We start from the raw sequence: 24505 nt of genomic DNA, 5'->3' as shown, positions 1-24505 counted from the left end.
GCCACCCAGGCGCTCCTCCCTAATTGTCTTCTAAATTGTGTTTCGTCCTTCAAGAGTGATCATAGTGCCATGGAAGAAAGGGAAGAAACTAACTTTTGGATGTAAGGGAAATCTGCCTGTTCGGTGTTACAAGCACATCTTTACTGGGGAGTCCCTAGGGATTTACCTTGCCCATCTGCAGGGGCCCTGGGGGTCAGGTTATCTACCTTGTGGGTCAGTGTGAGTGTGATCCTATTTCCCTGACTTCGGATGGGAAGCCTGGGACTGGGAAGCGTGCCGTTGGAGCGTAATTTAGAGACAGACTTCTCTTCCCCGTCATACTGTCTCTTGAAGCGGGTCCCCGATGTCTGAGCCAACAGGCACATTTGGCTCTTCTGAGCCCTGTGATCATCCACTGCGGGAAAACATTATCGAACCAAAGGAAGCGGACGACAGAGCCCCGCGGTGTGCTTGCCCTCGCTTTGTGCCTGTGCTAGAGGAGAGCTGGAAAGGCTGGAGGGGTGGCGCCCCCAGCCACAAAGTGGGGGTGCTCTCCCGCAGAGCAGGGTTCACGTTTTGGAAATGGGGAGTTTTAGAAGCCATGGGAAGTCAGCCTCGCAGATGTCACAGGGCTCTTTGAGCTGCTTCCGCCGCAGGTGGCTGGGAGGTGCTGGATGGAGTCCTTGGAGGCGAGATGATAGGATGGGAAGAAATCCTGGAGCGCAGCCAGATTTCTTCCAGATCAGATAATAGCGAGGAGGAGTGGGAAGGAGGAAACAGCACATTGCCAATGCATTCTCTTTCTCATCTCCTGCTCATGTGGCAAGTCCACTGATAGGTCTGGCTCCACGGGGACTTCTCCTGAGAGTTTGTTGTTAATGTTTGTCTGTTGGACGTGCTGGTCCTTACACAGGCGTTTCCAAGGAGTCCACGCTTTGCAGCCCCGGAGGAGCGCCCCCGTTTATATGAGAGGCTCTTCATCGTTCTCGGCTCTGGAATAAACAGTCTGCTCACAGTGTCTTCCTCCCCCTGAACGGGAGATCAACTGTGGTCCCTCCACTGGGAGGGAATCATTCAGATGTCCACGTTGAAGAAGCACGAGGCAAAGCCACATCAGGCATTCGGTCCACAAGGTGATCTGTGAGAAGTTGGCTAAAAGGGCTCTGGGGTTTGACATAGTGGACCGTGGTGGGGAGGTCCTGCCAGGTGGCATCGCATCCATTGGTATACCATGACCTGTTGATTGATATATTTATTTAATTAATTAACTTTGTTTAATGTTTACTTATTCTTGAGAGAGAGAGAGCCTGCGCGAGTGAGTGGGGGAGGGGCAGAGAGAGAGGGAGACACAGAATCCGAAGCAGGCTCCAGGCTCTGAGCTGTCAGCACAGAGCCCGACACGGGGCTCGAACCTGGGACCCGCGCGATCATAACCTGAGCTGAAGTTGGTTTAACCAACTGAACCACCCAGGCGCCCCAAGATTTTTTTTTAATGTTTATTCTTTTATTTTTGAGAGAGATCTGGAGAGGGGCAGAGAGAGAGGGGGGACAGAGGATCCAAAAAGGGCTCTACGGTAACAGCAGAGGGCCCGATGTGGGGCTCGAACTCACAAACTACGAGATTGGACGCTCGACCGACTGAGCCACTCAGGGTGCCCCTCAGTTGGGATTTCTGATAGATTGACCTACATAGAAATATTAAAAAAAAAATTTTTTTTTTATTTTTGAGAGAGAGAGAGAGAGACAGAGACAGAGAAAGTGGGGGAGGGGCAGAGAGCAAGGGAGGCAGAATCCGAAGCAGGCTGCAGGCTCTGAGCTGTCAACACAGAGCCTGATGCGGGCGGGGCTCGAACCCACGAACCGCGAGATCATGGCCTGAGCCGAAGCCAGACGCTTAACCAACTGAGCTACCCGGGCGCCCCATAGAAGTATTTTTTTGATAGTCATCGTGTCTGTCTTTCAAGAGTGACTTTCTGCAGAGCACGTTCAAGCATAAGGGGGCGCCGCTGACGGGGGTAAGGGCTCCAGATCTTACACCCCAGTGCCTCAAGGCCAGCAGAGTAGAATCAAGGTTGAGCTGTCACTGGCTGTACGTGAAGTGAAAGGTGGGTTCACCAAACTGTGCCGAGTTGCTGACTCAGACAGACGTCGCCAACGTAAAAGGAGGTTAGGGGGGCGAGTTCATCCTGACCTGGAAGGTCCGCGTGGGGTTGGTGTCCTGACCGTGAAGGGCAGCCTCGTTGGCTTTCTGAAGCGCCAGCTAGTTGGTCACAAGTGCGTGGAAATGAGTCCTGAAATTACCAGGTTGACGACCCATCGCAGTCTGCCTGCCGCGAAAGCGTTTAAGTGATTTGCTGAGCAGGGAGAAGATAGATACTTACCTGAGGGCACCTGAGTAATGTGAAAGTCCCCGCTGTGCCAGGAGGCCTGCGAGCCTGCGTTACGGAGGTTTTCAGTTGAGGAATCGCACTGCGGCCGCTGACCCAACGAATCCTGGTATTGACGGGGTGGGGCCTCCACATCTGGGATGAACTTCTGCCACGGTGTAGCCTGATCTCATCATCGTCGTCACTTTTTTTTAAGTTTCTTTATTTGTTTTGGGAGAGGGAGAGAGAGATTGAGAATGAGCAGAGGTGGGGGGAGAGAAGAGTCCCAAGCAGGCTCCGAGCTGCCAGTGCAGAGCCGACGCGGGGCTCGAACTCACAAACTGGGAGATCGTGACCCGAGCTGAAATCAAGAGTCGGACCCTCAACCCACTGAGCCACCCAGGGGTCCCTGATCTCGTCGTTATTTTATCGTCCAGGACGTGACGGTGTGGTGTGGGCACTGCTCCCCCCTCCCTATGCCCTGCGGGCACCTACCCCCCATCATGGACCATGTCCCCCATCACAGCAGGTTGTTGCCGCTTCTGAAGAACTAAATCCTTCGGTTAATGCCCCCCCACCCGCCGACACACACACAAAATCTAATCACAGAAGGTTGGAAAGTACCGGGGTGACTGAGGTGAGCACGGATGACCTCTTACCTTGAGGACACCCCCACTCCCAGTGTTCTTCGACAGCCACACACTGCTGTGGGCTGGTGCCGAGAAGGCTTCGTCTGGAAGCGTGTTTGTTGTGTCTGCACCAGGCCACCTCCGCCTACCGCTGTCTTCTTGCAACGTCCAGGTCCCCCCCAGGCCTGCCCCTCTGCGTCCTCTGCCTCCGCAGGCAGTGATCTTCAGACTCTTATCTTTCCCTTTGCCCTGTTCTTGTTTGGGCTGTGTCCTGAGACTGTGACAGTGTCCCCCCCGTCCCTGTAGCAGGGCCAGGGACGGGCCATCGGTGGGCCAGCCCGGGCCCACGTAGTAAGGTCCTGTGAAGAGTCTCCACGTGGCATTTTCAGAGTTGCCTGAAGTAGATGCCTGAAGTCAGGCTCCAAAGGCTGGGTGGGCGAGGTTCCGCTGTGCAAACAGCGTTTTCCATTCCCCTCGTGAACTCAGCCCCAGCCCCAGGAGCACGCCCTCCCCGCACCCGTGCCAAAGCCACGTTCAGGGAGGGCTGCGGTGGTTGGCCTGTGCCCGGCAGCCCTGCTCAGAACATCCTCCCCTCCTGAGCGTTTTCCGGCTCTTACATCAGGAGCTGGCGTCTTGGAGCCAGCCTGACTCGAGTTCAGACGGCTCTGCCCTCCCTTCCCGCTCTGCTGTGCAGCTCGAGTGACTCTACGCCCCTGGCCTGTTGTGGGAAAAAGTTGGCGGGTAGTGGTATCTGCTCGGGGAGTTGCTGGGGACCAAGTGCCACCGTGTGGGACATGCACGCGCCCTGGCGCCTGCGATGCTCTGAGCGCCTGATCTGCGTTAGCTTTCCGTAGTGGTGTTGTTGGTCCCACCTGTCGTCGCCCTGCTGATCCCTGACCGGTACCGTGCCTCCTCTGATTGGATCTTGGAGGACACAGGACGGTGTGACTTTTGTGACAGTCCCAAAGGAGGATGGTTAAACATTTTTAAAAGGTTTCTTTTAAACCCCTGTGCTGGATATGCATTGGAACTTAGTTGTATTGCTGTTTAGGGAGATGGGCAGAGGGCTCCCTGGAGGAGGTGTTCCCCCCCCCCCCCGATGGGGAGGTGAGTGTGGTCACTGGGCAGAGAGTTCCTGGAGGACTTTGTGGGGCAGAGGGGAACGTCAGTTTTTCCTAAACCACGGAGTGAGTCTAGCCGAGAGGTTTATTTTTCTATGACAGAGTAAGTTCTGGTGACCTTTTTGGGTGCAGCTCTGTCTCTACTTCCAAAGATTTTAATTTTTCCATTATTCCATCATTGCCTTTGTCATACTTTAAAAGCCTCTCACGCTTGTGTATGTCTTTTAAAAATGTGTTACTTTAATGATCCTTTCAATGATGTACCATTCTTCCAAAACTGAGGGGAAGGGGAGGGAGGGTGGGGAAAAAGAGAACATTTGGCTTTTTACTAAATCAGTCATTTTAAGACATTTAGTCAGTTGTTTATCTAAAACGTAATCTGTTACATTTGAAATGTCACAGAAGATATCAACACTCTGTGCCCGGGAGCGGTGCTTTGCACACTTGTGTGGAGATGCATGAGAAGAATCTAGGGGCTTCTTGAAACAGAGTCCGGGGTCCCGCCCCCCGAGATTCTGATTCTGGGAGCATGGGCCGGGGCCCAAGACTCTGCATTTGTAACACCCATGCCATGTTCTCTGCAGATTCCGCTGGTCCAGGGACCACATGCCAAGGAGCAGTGCCTGGAAGCTCCACGATTTCAAATGGCACTGCTCAGGATCACTGCCTGATGTGTCACTGATGTAGGGACCTGGGGGGTGTGCCTAGGCGTCATGGGGTTGGCGAAATGGAAATCAATTAGAAATACTTCAGTGCTTCCGTTAGATCATAGGCTCGCTTCTCTTGTTATTTATTCTGGAGTGCCTCTTGTATCAAAGTAGAGGCTTTGTCATTTCTAGCTTGGGTTAATTTATGGAGTTTCCGAAGCAACAGAATTCAGTAAGTCAAACTAGATGACTGACCAGGCTGGTGGGCGATCAGGAAAATGTCTTTTTGATTGGAACATGATCTTTGGATGGAGACGATGAAAGTATGCATAGAGCAGACCTGAGAGGAGGGAGCCCTTTGCTGCTCTGGGAGCTGGGTGGGTTTATGGGTTCATTCACCCCCCTCATCCCCCCCTCCCTTACGCTCCCCTTCCTCTGTTTCCCCATGTCCCATTACCTCATCCATCTGTTCATCCATCCGTCCATCCGTCTGTTCGTCCATCCATCTGTCCATCCATCTGTCTGTTCGTCCATCCATCCGTCCGTCCATCTGTCCGTCCATCCATCCATCCGCCCATCCATCCATCCAATGTTAGTTGTTCTCCATGGCAGTTCCAGGCACTGGGGATACAGCAGGCAGAGAAGAAAGAACATGAACTCTGCACACTCCTGTATGGCATGCAGTGTCTTCTGAGGTCCTGGGGCTGCTTGCACACGAGCTCGCCCTCCACCCCTCCCACCCTGCTGCTCTGAAGTACCTGGCAAATAGCACACAGAAAGCTCAACATGAAAACAAGTGCCAGTTTTCAGAGTAGGAAAAAAGTGTGGTTTCTGCAAATTACAAACCTGTGAGCTTAGCTGCAGTGGCAGTTAGAAGTCTAGAAAAACTATATTCTAGCCTGTGCCCCAGGCTCTGCGACTCTTGGCTTCATTCAGAGTCAGCCAACACAAGATGGGGACCACTGGATGCGTAATGCCAGCGGGAGAGAGACTTGTATTGCCGAGAGAAGTGCCCCGAATATTCACATCAGCAGCATTCTTCATATTCTTTATTTTTGATGTACGCTGATCCCCATTTTGACACGGTAAGGAAAACATACTTGCAGCGAATGTCACAGACGGAATGGACAAAAAACAGTTAATCTGAGATACGATTTGAGCAAATAAGCGGACATTAAAACCACTGATGACAGTGACATAGAAACCCCCTCTTCTATGGCCTTGCTGTGGGGGTAGGAAGAAGCTGGTGTGTTGGTGGGTGAGGGTGTGCGTGGGCAGCCCTGAACGCCCTCCTCTCCCACCCTCGTAATCATGGAGTTGAAATCGTTGACCTTTTCTAGAAAGCTGTTTGGAAATGTGAATTGATCAAAGGTTTGTACGCTGTGACCCTGGAACTATGCTTCTAGGAACCTAAGCTAAAGGAATAGAGATTTTCACGGTGCTTGATAGGTCGATTTATATTTTTTACCCTGTCTTGTCTGAGAAAGGATATGAAACAGCCTACAGGGATGGGCGGGTATTTAAAGGCAAGATACCATCTCTGAATATGTCTTCTCTTGATGAAAATTAGTCTTACATCACACCAGGTGTCTTCTGAAATGCTTAAGGTTTAAAGCACCCTGTTTGTTTTTTACACTTGGTTTTTTAATCGTTATTTAATTGGGAGAGAAATACAGAGTGATAATGACTGTTCAGCATACCAAAGGGGTTCACTGACCTTCATTTTACAAAGTACCTTGACTGAGCAAGAGACTCTCTGACCTGCCTCCCAGAAGGCAGAGGAAAGGGTCTCAGTGAGTGCCCCTGTGGACAAGCTCGCCCCCTGGGAGCAGCCCGCCTGACCCCCCCTGGGGCCGGGCCCTGTTTCCATGTTTATCAGGGATGCCACCTGGGCCATCTGGCCACTCTCCAGCCTCTGAGTACTGCAGGCTGCGATTCTGTCCTTCCAGCCCAAGGCCCTCCCTGGGGCCCCTGTTTCCCCAAGACTCCCTGTCTTCTACCTTCTCCCCGTTGGGTCACCCAACCTCAAGGCACTGCCTTAAGCAAGTGAGCCGGTCACACGTCTGGAAGGTGACAACCCAATCACACCCAAAGAGAACAGCGCTCTACTGGGGGGCTGGGGAGGGGCACACATGGGAAAGCCAGAGATTCCCCCATTGTCCTTTCATAGACTTTGCTGATCCCTCAGGGAAGAGGGCTCAGCTCCCGGCATGAACAAGAGTGGAAGCAAATACCAGTTCCCCCATTGACAAGTGTGGGATGGCAGTTTAGCCCCGAGAGGGAACAGAGCCTCGCTTCGGGGGCAGCTGACCTGGCTCCACATCCCTCACCATCCACGTGTTAGCTCGCTGGCCCTGGGCAAGTCCTTGACCTCTCAGAGCCCCTTCCTCCTCTGCAAAGAGGGAATCGTGCCCAGCTGCTGTGTGGGGCACCCTCTTGCTTTGTTACTTAAGGAAAAGGGGTGTCGATTGACTGGTTTCTTCCCTGTGATTTGTCCCAACTTAGCATATTGTGGGGGGATGAAGTAGCAAAGGGGGAACTTTCCAAGAAGGATTTCTAGGTGGTCAGCACGAGTAGAACACAGGGGGGTAGATGGAAAGATGCTTGGTTTTTTAAATCAGTTAGGGGCGCCTGGGTGGCTCAGTCGGTTGAGCGTCCGACTTCGGCTCAGGTCGTGATCTCACGGCTGGTGGGTTCAGGTCCCGTGTCGGGCTCTGTACTGACGGCTCGGAACCCGGAGCCGGCTTCGGATTCCGTGTCTCCGGCTCTCTCTGCCCCTCCCCCGCTCATGCGCTCGCTCTCCCTCTCTCAGAAACAAATAAACTTAAAAAAAATCATTTATATTTTGTTCAGAGCATAAACAGACTTGATGAAACGCCAGCCTGCGTCTAAGCTGAAAAATTAAAAATAACCTTTCTCTTAAAAAACAATGCAACTCAGGTTTAGAAAGTACGAAGAACCAGAAGAGAAGTCTTCAGAGTGCCTGGGAGGAGATTATAACGAATGTTCTCTCGCTGGGTATTTCGGTCTGGACCAGGGGAAGTCATAGACGCAGAGAAGGGGTTTTATTCATAACGTGTATTTAATGTCACGTGGGCTCTTTTTCCTCCTTCTTCTTCTTGTTCCCTGGGCCTCTCTGTGCAGCATGTGAAATCGTTGACAGGAACCCCAATTGATTCTTCTCTGCCCAATAATGTGTTCATTGCGGTGGTATTTCCTGGACAGCTGGGGTTGCTTAACTGCGTAGCTGCGATGGTAAGGAAACAGATTTTCCAATGGAATATCTTAACACATGACGGATTGAAAAGGGTCACAGTAAACCACATCATCACGTACACTGCAGACCGTGTGAGGGGCAGAAAGATATTAATAGGTTCATCACTGTCGCGCGGTGGAGACCGGAATAAAGAGTGGGGTCACCCAGCCGAGGGTCCTCTTCAGACGTCCCTGCGTGGGTTTAGTGGAGATGAAGTGATCTCGGGACAGTGACACATTACAAGTGACGTGAACTGGGTATTGGTGGTCAGTAGTGCCCCCGGGCCAGTCCTGAAGTTGACATTGGTCCAGTCTTAACCCACAGGGCTTTCTGAGGATCTTCTCTTTTCTTGCCTTCCCGCAGGATAGGCTTGAGGATGACTTCCTCTGAAGAGTCCCCGTCAGAGATCTCTGCTGTATTTCCGGGGAGGCAAATGGTCTCAAGAAAATTAGAATAAAAATATCCAACATATTCTATCCGAGTCTCTGAGCTGCTTCTCACAGCTAGATGGGGAGCAAATTTAAACATTTATTAAGGAGTAAGCAGTGCATTTTCAATCCTTATGGTGTGTCTTTGTCACTGTGATTTGCATTCATATAGGAAGCCCAGCAAACTGGGAAAGACAATGACTTTCTGATTGAATCCTATAATTTCAAACAAAGCAATTTCATGAATAAGGAATATTAATTACCGAGCCCAGAGTGATCCCCAGTTTTCTCATTTTGTTTTGTGTTTAGCTTTGTGTTAACAGAAACATTTGCGCGTTCCACACAAGGTCAGCAGAGATTTAAAAGCAGACATATGCTTTGAAAATTTATTCATGCTGGAACCGAGAACATGGAATTAATGAAGTGTACAGAAGCCGGAAGATAGAAGAAGGGGCACTGCCTCTATTTTTGTTCTGTGAAGCACTTTATTCCACTGGGAGGTCATCCTTGGCTGTCGAGTGTATGCAGTCTTCCTGCTGCGTATTAATAACCTGGGTGGGCGGACGCCGTGACAGATACAGAACTGGGAAGTGATGTGTCTCGAATCTGTTTCTAGGAATGGTAATCCTAACGATGCCCGGGGATCTCTTTGGGAGTCCCAGTATCCTAGATCTGCACAGCCCCATCTGTCCCAGCCTTGATGGCCTCACTTCTCTGTGAGTCTCTTGTGTCCCCGTCCCTTTAGTTCACCACTATTGTACTCCCCACCCCCAGTTTCCAAAGGGAAAGCTTTTACCTGATCGCCCAGGAATAATTAAAGTGTATCTCCGGCCAGGCCGTGGCTGAGTCTGGTCCCCAGTGCAGGGCAGCTGCATTTGACAAGAGCAGGTGGCTTCCCTGTGTTCCCCTGGCCTCCCCGGAGCAGGATTCCTGACTTTGTGGGCAAGTAAGCTGCAGTGTCTTATACATATTTGTAATGACGTTTCAGAAAGTGTGATTTATTCATGCTTCAATTTGTTCACTGGAGATTTCCAAGCTCCTCTTTTGCATCCCCAGTGAGGCTCTGTCTGTCCTGCATGCCATGGGGGACTCTGTTGGAAAAAGGTCCTGGTCTTTGATCCTGACCTGTAAGGAAGAGGGAGGGGCCGGTGCAGAGTGAGGCTAGGCTCTTGGAGCTTTGACTCTTCCAGGAAGCAGCTGGCAGGGTGGCACAAAGTTTGCTGGGCATCATGTACCCAGAAGGCGGTGCCTGGCATGTCTTTTCCTTCCCTGCACAGATGTACAGGTCGTCCTTTACGACTCCGATAATACCCAAGGGGTGCCTGGGTGGCTCAGTCGGTGAAGCATCCGATTTTGGCTCAGGTCATGATCTCACGGTTTGTGGGTTCGAGCCCCGCGTCGGGCTCTGTGCCGACAGCTCGGAGCCTGGAGCCTGCTTTGGATTCAGCGTCTCCCTCTCTCTCTCTGCTGCTCCCCTGCTCATACTCTGCCTGTCTCTGTCCCTCAAAAATAATGTGTTAAAATTTTTTAAAAAAATACACCAAAAATAAAAAAAAAAAAAAAAAAGACTCCAGTAAGACCCAAGACTCCAACCCCCATTTTCCTACTGGCCCAAGCCTGCTGATGATTGCTAATGAGGCAGGAGAGAATATTGCTGTCATTTATCTTGGGGCCTTATTTCCACTTTGGAGGCAGATATGCTGGTCTGAAAGAGATGCCTTCTTTGCGACAGGGTCATTGGTCATCGTATCCCTGTTTTTAGAGCTACATTCAAAACAAAACAAAACAAAACCAACGGGGCTCCTGGGTGGCTCAGTCAGTGATGCTTCCAACTCTTGATTTCGGCTCAGGCCATGCTCCAGCCTGCTGGGGATTCTCCCTGTCCCTGTCTCTGCTCCTCCCCTGCTCACGCTCTCTCTGTCTCTCTGAACACAAATAAAATAAACTTTAAAAAAAAAAAAAAAAGAACCAAGAGCTTCAAGCCTAAAGTCTTGATTTGTGTATGTTAATAACGCAGTTTAACAAAATGGCATAAAAGAAACCGGAGCATTGCATTCGGCCTCGTGCTGGGGGTCTTCAGCGGACGTTGCCCACTGTGTACATGGATCGTGGTTTAATACGTGAGCGACACATGCTTGCTTTTAGATGAATCCACTAAAGTGTTCCAGGGAAAGGCAGAAACCCAAACCGATCCCAACTCTCACGTGTGTGGTTGATTTCCCCGGTTTCTGTGAGAGGGTGGCAGGGAGACTGAATGGGGGGGAGCCCCCCCGGGGGGGGTGTCCCCTGCTTCTTCCAGGTGGAGCAGGCTGTACTGGGTCATCATGTAGAGGGAGCCGGGCTTCTTGCCTGACTAGTAACTGTTATTCCAGCGGGAGCACCGGGCAGCCCGTTTGCTGAGCTGTGCCTTGAAGGGCCTATTGATGGCGGGGTTGCTTTGAGATCTTACTGGGGGAGGCAAAGAAAAGTGTTTTGTAAATCCAAATGTTATACACCAAATGCTCCCCTTACTTTAAGAATCGTAACTGTCAGGAGCTGAATTGTTTCGAATGTTAAAGCTCTAGGCCCCCTGCCCCCCCCCGCCATCCCCCAGTATGTCAGGATATGACTATTTGGAGAAGGGTCTTTAATTTTTTTTTAGTGTTTACTTATTTTTGAAAGCGAGTGCATGAGTGGGGGAGGGGCAGAGAGAGAGAGAGAGAGAGAGAGAGGGAGACACAGAATCCCAAGCAGGCTCCAGGCTCCGAGGTGTCGGCGCAGAGCCCGACGTGGGGCTCGAACTCACAACCGTGAGATCATGGCCTGAGCCGAAGTCGGAGGCTTAACTGACAGAGCCATCCAGGTGCCTTTGGAGAGAGGTCTTTAAAGAAGTCATTAAGTGAAAATTGAAGTCACGAGGATGGGCCCTAATCTGTGGTGACTGGCATCCTCATAAGAGGAGATTAGGACACAGGCAGGCACAGAGGGACCACCACGTGAGGACACAGTGGGGGAACGCCATCTACCAGCCAAAGAGAGAGGCCTCAGAAGAAACCAGCCCTGCTGACACCCTGAACTTGGAGAAAATAAACTCGGGTTGCTTAACCCCCTCTCACCCCCCCACAGTCTGTCATACCCTGTTGTAGCAGCCAGAGCAGACTATGAGCAGACAAATTGACAAACTTGTCTCGATGGTTAAGGTTATTAAAACCTTGGTGGCCAATGAAACATCTATGGAAATTTTTCCTTCACACTTTCACCCCGATCTTAAAGCGTTTTTGCTCCTTTGTGCGCACTTTTTCATTAGCAGAATGTCTTTGTTACTAGAAATGAGGAGGTTTTGCTTTAAACATTTTTTCGTGTTTATTTTTGAGAGAGAGAGAGAGAGAGAGAGAGAGCGAGAGAGCGCGCGCGAGTGAGTGTGAGTGGGGGCTCTAGGCTCCCAGCTGTCAGCACAGAACCCGACGTGGGGCTCAAACTCACCGACCCGGAGTAAGATCGTGACCTGAGCCGAAGTCAGACAAAGCCAGACGTTCAACTGACTGAGCCACCCAGGTGCCCCAGGATGTTTTGCTCTAGAAATAATGCTGCTAATGCTCCCTTTGGAGGGACTGAGTTGACAGACCTCAGAAGGTCTCCGTGTTTTCTGCGAAGCGCTCCGTTTTCCAAAAGCCCAGGCCTTTGTACTGATCTCATTATATCCGGAATGTGTCTGATGGTGAGAATTTATGGCTTATTTATAAGTGAGTATTTCTGCTTTAAGGAAGGGAGGTCCTCCGCAATTGGCCGACTTTCCTGTGGCCTTCCAGGGTCAAGGTCAAGGGCGAGAACGAGGAGGGAGAGGCCACTGGGTCGGGATCTCAGGCAGAGAGAGGTGGGGCCGGCAGATGGGCTGGGCAGTGGATTTAGTGAATGGGGGCCACTTTGGTTTTCCTGCAAGGCCACCCTGGAGTCCTGGGTGGAAGCAGAGGCCAGCTTGAAGCCAGTGCAGGGTGTGGGGGGTTGGGGGGGTAGAGTAACAGAAGCCAGCTTGAAGCCAGTGCAGGGCTTGGGCGGGGGGCGGGGGGGGGTGGTCAGGGTAGCAGAGGGTTTACTCAGTGTTTCCAGGAGCTCTAGAAGGAAAGCAGAGTCCTGAAGGGGAATTTGGGGATAAAATTAATCTCAGGACTGGGACCTGTCCTTGAGATGCAGATCAGAAAAGCAGCCTCTTTTACCCCAGCCTGCCTTGGGCTTTCAGTGTCCCATCCCTGGGAAGTAGGGCGGTAGGGTGAGGGGCTTGTGTGTGTGTGTGTGTGTGTGTGTGTGTGTGTGTGTGTATTTTAACCACCATCTCTGTTTGCTCCCAAAGTCATTTCCACTTTGCACGTGACTCCTTTCCCCTCCCCTTTGTCTCCCTCCCTCTCCTCTCCACCCTCACCTTCCGAGCAGAGCGGAAGGACTAGCTCCAGCAAAGCCCTTCAGGATTTTATTGGAGGCACCTTGACTGCCTTTGCTGCCTCCCTTTGCAGACCCGCTGGGCTCTCCCTAGAGGCAGGGCCACGTGGGGTGGGGGGCACGTGTCATCCTTACTTCTTGGGTGGAGTTGGTGCTTTTCCTGAGAGTCTGGGGGTCAGGGCTGGGCTCCAGTCCAGCTCCACCCCTAACCCTGAGATCCAGGGCCCCCTTTCCCACCGGTGACTACAACTTTCTCTGTGTTAGAAGAGGGATAATAATAGTCCTTATGACATAGGAGCATTTGGGGGAATAAGCTGGATTCGTCAAATTAATATCTCTCAAGTGCCTGCGGCTGAGCCTGGCCTTGGCTAAGATTGGAAGGGGCAGCTGAGAGTTGGTCTGGCTGAGCCTTGAGGCCCATCGAGGGGCCCTGGGCTGCAGAGGGAGGGTCAGGGTGAGCAGGCTCCTGCAGTGTAGGCAGAAGGGCTAGAAGGTCTGGCTTGGGGTGGGCCAGCTGATGCCTGGTGCCTTTAAACCCAGGCTACCCCTTTCTGGTAGGTGGTATAGCCCCATACACGTAGGCTTTTTTGGGCCTGGGAATCTCCAGTCAATGTAAAACACATGTTTTTGTATCTCCCCTGAAGCCAGGAGGTGCACGGAAGGTGTGCGTCTCGTGGCCACACCGCGGCTGGACGTTGTTTCTCAGGAACGAGGCTGCCGCCGGCCAGGTTGGCAGAGTGTGGACCCAGGCAACCTGCGTGGTGCCCAAGTGGTGTGAGCTGGCTGGAGGCCCCACGTTTTTTGTTTTTTGTTTTGTTTTTGTTTTTTTTTTTTAACGTTTATTTATTTTTGGGACAGAGAGAGACAGAGCATGAACGGGGGAGGGGCAGAGAGAGAGAGGGAGACACAGAATCAGAAACAGGCTCCAGGCTCTGAGCCGTCAGCCCAGAGCCCGACGTGGGGCTCGAACTCCCGGACCGCGAGATCGTGACCTGGCTGAAGTTGGACGCTTAACCGACTGCGCCACCCAGGTGCCCCCTTTTTTTTTTTTCCAACGTTTATTTATTTTTGGGACAGAGAGAGACCGAGCATGGAGGCCCCACGTTTATCCCCTCGCCTTGGCATTTGATGGCGTCCTGTGAATGCTGGAATGTGCCGAAGCAGCGGTGGGGAGTCTGGGTAGCCTGCTTGGGTAAATGGCTATCTTGGGTGTTAGATTTCCTTGCATGTCGACTCCTAATTCCCTGGAGTTCTTCCAGAGAAAAAGACCTTTTGTGCGAACGTCCCGTTGTACATGCCCAGAAATGCCCGGTGCCCTCTGATGCTTCTCTGGAAATTCTTTGACGGTACAGTGGGGGGTGGTGTTTGCATACACACACATGCAGCCCTCTTCATGGGGCACTTCTCAGCGTGCAGTCCCCCGCGCAGGGTCCCCTCGCAGCTCCCGACAGCTTTCCGGAATGTGCCATTTGAAAAACGAAAACCCATCATTTTGAGCACTTCTGAAGTGCCAGGTGCCAAGGCCCCGGGCCTTTAGATCCTTGCGTTAACTGTGGGTTCACTCGTCATTATCCTCTCCGTAGATGGTTCTAAGTTATTTCAGGTGTTCTAGGTCTTAGTGAGGATCCCGAACTCCAGGATCGATGGCTTGCATTTCCTTCTATCTCGGTGAAGGCCCAGGGCCCGAAGGCAGCCCTTGCTAGCTGAATCTTGGCCAACCAGCTGACCCGCTCTCGTCCTGGCTGTTTCCTCTGCATAGTGAGCATGGCCCAGGCTGGATGGGCGGGCAAGGAAGGAGCCGCCCACCAGGGGATCCCCCCTCCTTGGAGTGCTTACTTGAGGCTCCAGACCCTGCCCCCTGCCCCCCTCAATTCTGGCCAGCTGCCGGGCAGGCTTTCCTCCCAGGCAGTCACACTCTGGAAACTCCCCACCCCCAAGCATGGCTTCATGTGGTCCATGAAGGAGGGTCACGTTTTCTCAGGGGCGGCCACCCAAGATCAGCTGCGGTGGAGGTGGTTTGTGGCCACGGGAAGAAGTGAATCACCCTCCCCTCCACGCCTTTCCCTCACCGCTGGAGACCTCGAAGATAAACTCGTGGGGGTTGGGGGCTGCCGGGTGGTGTAGCAGTGTAAACGGGCATCAGCCGACCTCTGCTGTTACCTGCAACGTGACTAAGGCACCACTGCTCCCTTCCAGAATTGATCTTGAATCAGCCGCCTGGACTGGTAAAAGTTAACCCCCGACACCATTTATCAAGCAGAACACTGATAGGGCCTGGGGTTTAGAGATAAAGTTGCTGCTCCTGTCTCAAGGACCCAGGTCTTCTCGGGGAGGTGGTTATGTAAAGGGCAAGTGTGAGGTCAGACAGGGGATTGACACTGAGAAGGGGTGGCCAGGCGCCAGCAACGAGGTGGACTTGGCTGATCCTGCCAGCCCCAGCAGATGACCGTGGAGAGACCGGGTGTGGCATGGTCAGGACTAGAAAGGAGTTGGAAAGGCCTGGGAAGGAATGAAGGATCTTGGGAGGCAGCAGGCAGCACACATTTGTTCTAAGCACTGGGACAGATGCTTCATACACATTTCATTGTCACATCTCCCCTGTCTTCACGGCCTTCCTGCCAAATGAAACTGGGCCCGGAGACTCAAGGTCACTTTCCCGAAGTCACACAGGGCTTGCTTTGCATCATTCTGGCCCAAGAGCTCAGCCCCTTAGCCACTCTGCCCAGCAGGGGTGGCAGGGGGCTGTCCCAGGCCCGGAATGCCAGGTCAAGGAGTGGCCGCTTCCTTCTGCAGGTGACAGGGCGTCTCTGAGCGGAACTGTGGCCTGGGCTCCCATCGCTGCAGAAGGGCTGGGCCGGGCTGTCGGCTCGTTCTGGAAATCCAGTGAAGGGTGAAGAGGAAGGAAGCACAGTGCACCCTCGAGGAGGTGGGAGGCGCCTGGGAGGGGGCCAGAGGGCACGTGGCGGGGAGGCCTCTGTTTGGTTTTTATTCTGTGGGAGATCGCGGAGTGTTTTCAGCGCTGGCTGAGGGAGAGGAGGTGATCGTGGTTGATGGAACGTGGTCTGGTGGCCAGCTCTGAGCAGGAGAGCCGAGTGTGGTTGGGGGGCCCGGAGGACAGCAGCTCCGGGCTGTGGCACCCCGTGTTTTCAGGGCAGCCTACGGGTTTGCATCGTCGGAATGGGATCGTGGGGGACCAGGGCTGCGGGGCCCCCTCACTGTGTGGGCAGCTGCGGTGGGGCCCCGTGCTCCCGCTCTTGCTTGTCTGCTTCGCGGACGCAGTTTGTGGTGCCCTGGTCCCGCGGGCTGGAGTTCGGATGGACCCACCCGAGTCCACGGTGGGGTCTCGGGCGTCAGGGACCGGCACTAGACAAGGGACGTGCCGTGGCCTCGGCGGGACAGAGGAGGGTCTGCAGGGTTGGGAAGGACACATGTGTCAGCCGAGCCTCCTGAAGCAGGAGTATGAGAGAGAAGACGGATGTTGTGGACGGTTGTGGCCAGGAGGGGAGGGTGGACAGGCACAGTCCTGGGTGGTTCAGGGCGTGACCTTGGGAGGAGGCCTTAGGAAACAGCGAAGGGCAAGACCTGAGTGCAGGAGGCAGTGTGGCTTGGCTGTCCGCATGGGTGCCGTGCTCCCTAGGCGCCTCCCTTGGGGTGTCTGCCAGGCAGTGACAGGAGGAAAGGGGACCTGGGGCACGGCATGAGCACCCACTCACTGCCAGGCCACCTGGTGATCCCCCGACAGTAGTGTCCTGAGCTGGATGGCCCAGGGGCCACGAACGTCCTTGTCCGGATTTGAGGACTTCTGTGTTGGTACCAAACCAGCCACGCTGCTGTCTTCAGCACCTCTCCTAGGGACAGAGGTGGCGCTACAGGGGAGGGTCAGGAAAGACGTCAGCGCCCCACAAATTGTTGGGCCGCGGCACTTCTGTCTATCATCCCTCCCCTTCCCCTCATGGAAGGTTCTGGAGCTGGTGGTGATTTTTTTTTTCCCCCCCAAGGAGGCGAGCTTAGCACAACATACATCAAGGCGCAGGGAGGAGGCTCCGGGGCTGCCGCGGCTGTTTGGCACCCCCCCCGCCCCCCCCAGAGCAGCGTCTTCCCACCGCAGGGACGCCTCCCCCCTGCTCTGTGCCCGCAGGTTGCTGATGAGCCGTGCGTGGCAGGAAGATGAGACGGCACGGATGTTTTATTTCATCTTATTGTGTCAGAACTGGTCCCCGTGACCCACTTCTCCTCTTTCTCAGGAGCTTTTATGCAAATCGTAAGGAGCAAGGGGGTGGCGGCTGCTACCAGCTTGCGTTTATCCTCCGCCCCCCCCCCCGGGAGTGCGGGAGCTGGTGACACATTGGCTAATAAAGGCAGCAGGGTGGTCACGTGTCTCCCACTGCCGACTGTGGTGGGGGTGGGGGGTCTGGGCTCTGAACCCACTTCTTAGTCATGTTGTTTTCCACATTTAGAGAGAAATATATCAAACCTTCAGGTCCCCTGGGCACAGATAAAAGATTTCCAGATATCTCAGCAGCCAAATCCCAAAAGGGGTGCAGAAGTGATAACTCTGCCCAAATAGGCTTTTCTCGAGCTTTGTAATGGTACGGACAGAAATTCCCAGGGTGTTATTTGTGGCCTGGATGTTTTTTATTTTCGTAGAAGTCCCGGACTTCACAAATCTTGGGCGGGGCGGGGGTGGGGTGGGGTGGTCAGCGGGTCTGAAAACAAACTTGGTAAGTATCCAGAAGTTGTCAAAGCATATTTAAGTGGCTGTTTGACAGCTCATGGTATTTGCTTCCACTCCTGGAGGCTATTCGGGGGCGTCTCTGACCCAATCAGACCCTCCTCGTGTTTTAATTGTAACGTCTGTAGGAAGATGATTGTGCAGATGGTATTATTAGAAGAATCTCTTCCGGCGGATCCTGCAGAGGAAGTTTCGCGACCCGACAGGCCCGGTCCCGTGTGCTCTTGAAGATGGGGCAGATTAGGTAATCGGTAGGAATTTCTTGGTCTTTCTCCACACAAATTCCAGAGCTTCTTTGCAGCTGTTCGGGGGACAGGTGCACAGCTGAGTGTTACCCTTGATTAAATCCTCCTGATTCCTCAGCTGTGTGTCCCCAGAGCGCCGAAGACTGGAGAGAAAAGCCGAGCATCCCTGGGGGAAGCTCTGGCCGCAGCCAGTGCCCGGCACCTCAAGAGTGACCATCCGCGGGGGACCCTGTGGTTGTGACGCAAACCACAGAGTGTGGTGTGTGTATTCATTTCACCAAAGTGACGCTGTAACATGTGTGCTTTGAATTTCATCTTGAGTCCCCTTTGTCTGGCATTTAGCAAGAAGGACCACTAAGAAATTTCTGACGTTTTCCTTTGGGGAGTGCGAAGCTACTCATGAGGGACTCTTTGGGGAATATTTTTAAAGCCAAGGCTTTTCCCCCTTGGCCTACGGAAGCGCGGGTGAGCTTTCAGCTTGGTTTTCTCTGCTTCCTCTTGGCTCCCTGCACCAGATTGTGTGGAGGAATCTGCCGTATCTGTAAAATGGGCTGGGTTAAGGTTGCTTCTAGACCTCGCTTGCTGTAAGTGGAGGATGCCAGCCTGGCCTCGTGCGGGAGTAACCGGGAGGGGACAGTGGGTCAAGGCAGCTCCAGACCCGGGGTACGCTGGCCGGAGCAGCCCCGCGCACAGGTCCCGGCAGAGGCTCATTGTGGGAGCTCCCTGGAGGGCGAGCCAGCGAGCTTACCTGCGGTCACAGGTGCTCATGCGTTCCGTCGACCCCTTGTACGTGCTGCCCGTCTCCCCCACAGGCGGCTCATGGCCCAGAGTGTTCACACATCATGCTTAGGGTATTTTCTGATTAAGAACGACACAACGATGCTTTGGATTTTAAATCACTGATTTTTGGCAAAACTTAGTTTTATTTCCTTTCCTGCATTGTCATCATGTCCATGATACTTATTGATTTAAACCAATGGTAATTGAGGACTCCTCGGTCACCAAGCGAGGACTCCTGGTGGCCTCGTCTGTCACTCTTGCTCTTCTCCCTATTTGGGGAAGGGTTACTGGAAATAATTGCTTCTTTCCTTTTTTTTCTTTTTTTTCTTTTTTTTCTTTTTTTATTTTTATTAAAAAAAAATTTTTTTTTTCAACGTTTATTTATTTTTTTGGGACAGAGAGAGACAGAGCATGAACGAGGAAGGGGCAGAGAGAGAGGGAGACACAGAACTGGAAACAGGCTCCGGGCTCTGAGCCATCAGCCCAGAGCCTGACGCGGGGCTCGAACTCACGGACCGCGAGATGGTGACCTGGCTGAAGCCGGACGCTTAACCGACTGTGCCACCCAGGCGCCCCTAATTGCTTCTTTTCTTACAGAGGGACCGTCTGGAGCTTTCTCGTATCATATACAGAGGCAAGAGAGGATGGCTGCATCAATAAAATAATAAAATGAGAACTCAGAGACACACGGGAACCACCCCTTCCCTTTTCACGCGAGTGTGCCTTGCCTGTCCCTTGGGAGCAGTGGTTCTCCCCTGGTGACATCTGGCAATATTTGCACACATTTTTAGCTGCCGTGGCTTGGGGGAGGGGTGTATTGGCATGAGTAGGGGGAGGCCAGGGGTTCTGCTCAGAACCCTACGATCCCCAGGATGGGCCCTCGGCAACAAAGGACCCGAGTCGGGAGCGTCCGTGGCGCTGAGGTTGACCACCCTGTCTGGGTGAACACCAAATACCGCTCCCTCTTGAAGCCGTTTTTGAATGTTCCAGCAGGAAACAACTGTTTTCTGCGGCCTTCTTACCTGCCTCCTTCCTGTCCTATGTAACACTTCTTCTGGATAGCGGTTACTTAGGACACTTGGGTGTCCCCTCACCTTCCAGCTACCCCATCAGCGAGCAGAGTGCTCTGGGCACAGTCCGTGTGTTCTGCACCATCGTCTGGCTGCTGGGGAGCAGAACATGTGCGGGCAGGTGGCCTCGTGCTGTCAGGTTGGGGGGGGGGGGGTGTCACAGACCGCCGGGGTCGCCGGTTCTGATTCGCCTTGCAGAATCTTCCGTGAGCAAAGTGCACCCGCGCAGGTGTCCTGCCGAGTGTCAGCATCTCGTCGTGTTCACCTGGCGCCCAGAACCAGGGGAAGGCTGCCCAGAGAAGCCCTTCGTTCACGGGCCACCGAGCTGAACTTGGGGTGCCGCAGACCAGGGCTTGGTTGGGGGGTCTCTCACTCCCCCTCTGCCCCACCCCTCCCACAGGGGCACCCAACTCTGGGCCTCGTATAAAACAGCCTGATTCTCTGATCTCCGGATGCCTTCCGACGGGAAGTGCACTGGAAAAGCCCTCTTCCCGTGAAGTCAACCCAAATTCGGTTTTGATTAAAGTAGTTGCTGACCTGTTGTTCTGGCTCCTTCCATCAGGAGCGTGGTTGGTGCTGCCCATTGAGGTGACACCGTGGGGCCTCCGGTTAAAAGTGAAAAGAGGGGCGCCTGGGTGGCTCAGTCGGTTGGGCGGCCGACTTCAGCTCAGGTCATGATCTCGCGGTCCGTGAGTTCGAGCCCCGCGTCGGGCTCTGTGCTGACCGCTCAGAGCCTGGAGCCGGTTTCAGATTCTGTGTCTTCTTCTGACCCTTCCCCGTTCATGCTCTGTTTCTCTCTGTCTCAAAAATAAACTTAAAAAAAAAAAAAAAGTGAAAAGAGCGTGGAGCCCAGGCACAGCCTCCCGGGGTCTTCGTGGGACCGTCCAAGGTTGGGGTGGCCGTGGCTGCATTATTGTTGGCCACGGAGGACAAATGTAGGTAGGACGTAAGTGCTGAGACCTCTTCCCGCTAGACCAGAATGTCCTGGCCTCAGGGACCGAGCCCACTGGCCCCTCCGTGATTTGTCAGGTTCTTACCTCTTTTGTGTTTGTTTTAACCCCCAGCTTATAAAGGGAGAAAAGTGGGGCCCCTAATGAGTCCAGTCCAGGCAGGGTTGACCGCAGGGTCGTCCGTCGCAGAAGCCGAGCAACACAGTAGATCTGAGAGCGGAAAGAAAGCCTTCCTTCCCCCCCGGGGTGATCTGACTTGAGTCTCGTGCCAGAAGGTGAATTGGGAAATTGTGGGTTGAGCACAAATGCCTTTCCTTTTGCTTCTTCTGTATCTTTCAGTCAACCTGCTGCCTGAAACCGGTCTGGAGAGTGCCCCGTGAACTGGGGGAGGGGCTTTGTTGCTGCTGGGGTGGGAGTGCAAAGCCGGGCAAGGTCAGTGGTTGGCTGGTTGCGGTGGCCCACACACGTGGTTCTGCTGTGATGCTGTGAATGTGAGTACTAGCTGGCAAGTTCTGTGACTTGGAAAGTCAGCTCCAGGAGCAGACGGCTCTGCTGACTACCAGAGATTCCCTTTAACTAAGGCTTATCAGCTCTAGTAACACTTGCGAAATAATACTCTCATGGAGGATGTTTAATTTATAGATAGCTAGAAATGGCCCAGGCGGGGGGAAGTCGTGGGAAGGTGGCCAAAAGATCCCATCCCCCCGGACCCGGCGCCCCCCCCCGCCCGCGGGGGGGCGGGGGGGGCACGACGATGGAATCGGGGTGTACGTAGGGCCGCTCCCCATTCCTAGATCCCTCTGCACTTCTTCCCTATAAGGAGCCCCTGCAGCGTTGAGGATTTGCCTGCCTTCGATTTGGTTTTGATTGTGTATTGATAACACCTACAGACTTTTTTTTTTTTTAAATAAGCCAAAATGGTGATCTATTCTAAGGCACAGAAAAATTTAAGAAATGATTGTCTAGATGGGTCAGTTTAAAAAGCAACAGAAAAAGAAAGCATAGTGCCACCTGAACATACATAGCATGACCGTTTCTATTTTTAAAAGACAGGTCTGGCTGCATTAAAAGGGGATTTAGATTTTGGAGTGGCAAAATCTGTCTGAGCCTCTGATTCTTTGCATCGGGCGAGCCCATGTATCCAGGGCAGTAGGGAGAGGTGATTCTCCCGGGCTGTTTCAGCCTAGACAGTCAGGCCTGGTGCGGGATCATTGTGCTTGGTGTGGAAAATAAATGCTTTCCTGTGAGGCGAAAGCAGTGTGAGTCAGTGGGCGTCCCGGGCCGTGGCTGAAAGAGGTCCCCTCATTTAGCACCATCCCAGAGATTCCTGGTCTTGTAAGGTGGATCAAATGGAACCTTCTACTCTGCGGACTGAGTCCTCCCACAGCAACGTGCAAACCCTGGGCTGGATTCAGGATAACCCTGCCGGCATCGTGCAAGACCCCAGCAGTTCCCTAGTGGAGTGCTCTAGGAACGGGGTTTTACTTTTTACGTTTGGCTCTACGAATACCTCGGATGACAAGCAGGATCTGTGTCTTGACGATGGGCTAATTTCATAGGAAAACCTATCTCCAAACTTGAAAGTTGCCTTGGTCTTAAAAAGCGAGAATAGGTCCCAGGGGAAGTTAGGAGCCCTGGGTTCTGATTCCCCATGAGTCCCCCTCCCCCCGCGAGCGCAGAGGCCCCTGCCTCTCTGCAGGTGAGGTTTGAGTCTCCACTTAAAGCTGGCCTGACCTTTCTGTCCACACAGCTACAGCCTTGAAAGGGTAGACCCCACCCAGTGTTATTAGCGCTCACCCCAGAGACAGACCGGCAGGGCTCTGCTCTGTCTCTCATCCTTGTGCGTCCCCCACACCGGCTTTGTGTGAAACCACGTGGCCTTGAAAACACCATTTTTTCCCACAACTTTGTGAGTTCTTTGAGGACAGAGGCCCTGCCTTCTCACTGTGTAGCGTTGCGGTCAGTGTCCAACATGCATTTGATGAATAAATGAGCAAACAGAAAAGTGAATGAGTACATGGAAGCTTGCTAGATGTTGGTATTATTTACATCTGATTAGCATCAAGCTCAGCCTTACACATTTCTCTCTCTCTGCTGTTAACAAAGCAAATGGCGATGCTCGCAAGGACCAAAAAAAAATGCCACGGTGGCAAGGGGGATGGGCATAGGTAGTGCGACCCCCCAAAAAGACGCCGGGTTCCGCGCTCAGCAGTGAGCTATGTAGCCTCGGGGAAAGCACCCACCCTCTCTGAGCCACCCCTCTGCATCCACCTAAGCTGATGGGCTCTAGAAACCTCATTCTGAGAGCTGGTCAGGGTCTGTGTGCCGCTCTGGAAGTTGCTGGTTCCTGGGTCTTATCAGAGAGGGCTTTTCATTGAAACTCTGAAGGTAAGCCAGATCTGTTCTGGGGTTCCCTAACTTTGCACTCGAGGAATGTTAGAGGCACTGCCCTTGAACCCTTGAGCGCCAAGAGTAGGTGGACAGAGCTTGTGACGATTCTGTGATTGTGGCACTCGTGTCCAGGTACAGCTACCGGGGGTGGTCAGAATTGTTTTAAACTTTTGTTTTAATGGATTGTATCTTTCAGAGCAGTTTTTGGTTAACAGCAGTTTTGAACAGAAGGTGCAGAGAGTTCCCGTGTACCCCCTGCCCCGACCCATGCATAGCCTCCCCGCACTATCCACATTCCCTCCAGAATGGTACGTTTGGTATAATCGATGAACTGATGTTGGCACCTTATTATCACTCAGAGCCTATAGTTTACCTTGGGATTCACTCTTGGGGCCGTGTATTCTTTGTGTTTGGACAAATGTGTAATGACACATGCCTACCCTTATGTGGTATCATATATTTTCCCCACTCTAAAAATCCTCTGTTCTAAAGTATCTTCTTAAAAGGAAATAGAATCAACCAGCAGTCTCTCTGATCTGTGTCACTAAATCCGCCTGTTTAATTTCACTCTGAGTAAAATCCAGATTTCCTCAGCTATAACTTCTTTCCTAAGAGGCCTCGTCGTGCGTCTTTGTGTCCTTTTCAGTGCTCTGGGCACGGTGTTTGGTGATAGGCAAGGAGGGGAGGCCAGGACCAGCAGCCACAGAATCCCAGAATGGTGGTGGCCTGCCAAGGAGCTCTCTCCCTCAGAAAGTGCGCCTCCTGTGTCTTTTGCATTTCCAGGCCTCGAGAAGCCTGCGTAAGCATCCAGTTTGATTAGCGGACCCTTCGTGACATTTTCCTTCTGACACTTGGAAGAAGCCAATGGAAAGCCCAACATTTGAGACCTTGGGAAGAACTAACAGGTTGATCTGCATAAGAATATTGTTCTGCATCAGGTCATATCAAGGACCAGGATCTATGTAGCCAGGAGGGAGCAGGCAGGGAAATGTGATGGAAGAGAAGCCCAGCAGGCAGCGTTTAGCACTCCCACACCCTGCCTGGCACACAGCACCTTCGCTGATTCAGTCCTCACAAGACCGCAGAGAGTTTAGTTCCGATTTTCTTCCTCCCCACCTTACAGGTGAAATAGGAGACGGTGCGGTGGCGGACAGGCTTGGACACGCACATTTGCAACACTGTGTTCTCCTGCCTCTGAAACCGGCAGGGGCATTTCCCACACATTGGGGAACTTACTCCTAAAACAGTATTTCAGGAGTGAAACTGCATGGTCCTTCACTTGGAGGGCAGTGGCGTGAACTGCACCATCACAGGAAGCAAGAAGGTCCCTCCCTTGCTCCCTCCTTCCAGGCCATGCACTTGCTCCTTCCGAGTACAAGTATGCAAGTACACTTGGGAGGGGTAACAAGCACCTGAGATCTCTCGCTTTTTAAATAAGTCGTTGTTTGAGTTGCATCCTCCACAGAGCTCTAAGGGGAGGACAGATGCTTCAAATAAA

At 52.9% G+C, this 24505-nt stretch overlaps 1 protein-coding gene across 14 annotated transcripts in view; it reads left to right on the top strand.

Annotated features, from left to right (window-relative positions):
- Positions 1 to 24505, top strand: part of AGAP1 (ArfGAP with GTPase domain, ankyrin repeat and PH domain 1) — a 548021-nt gene that overhangs the window by 125032 nt on the left and 398484 nt on the right. The window lies entirely within an intron of this gene.

Source organism: Herpailurus yagouaroundi, unplaced genomic scaffold (genome assembly GCF_014898765.1).
Source record: "Herpailurus yagouaroundi ecotype Mexico unplaced genomic scaffold, PumYag 202, whole genome shotgun sequence".
Classification (NCBI taxonomy): Eukaryota; Metazoa; Chordata; class Mammalia; order Carnivora; family Felidae; genus Herpailurus; species Herpailurus yagouaroundi.
The sequence above is the reverse complement of the archived record's forward strand: the minus strand, read 5'-3'. Positions and strand labels throughout refer to the sequence as shown.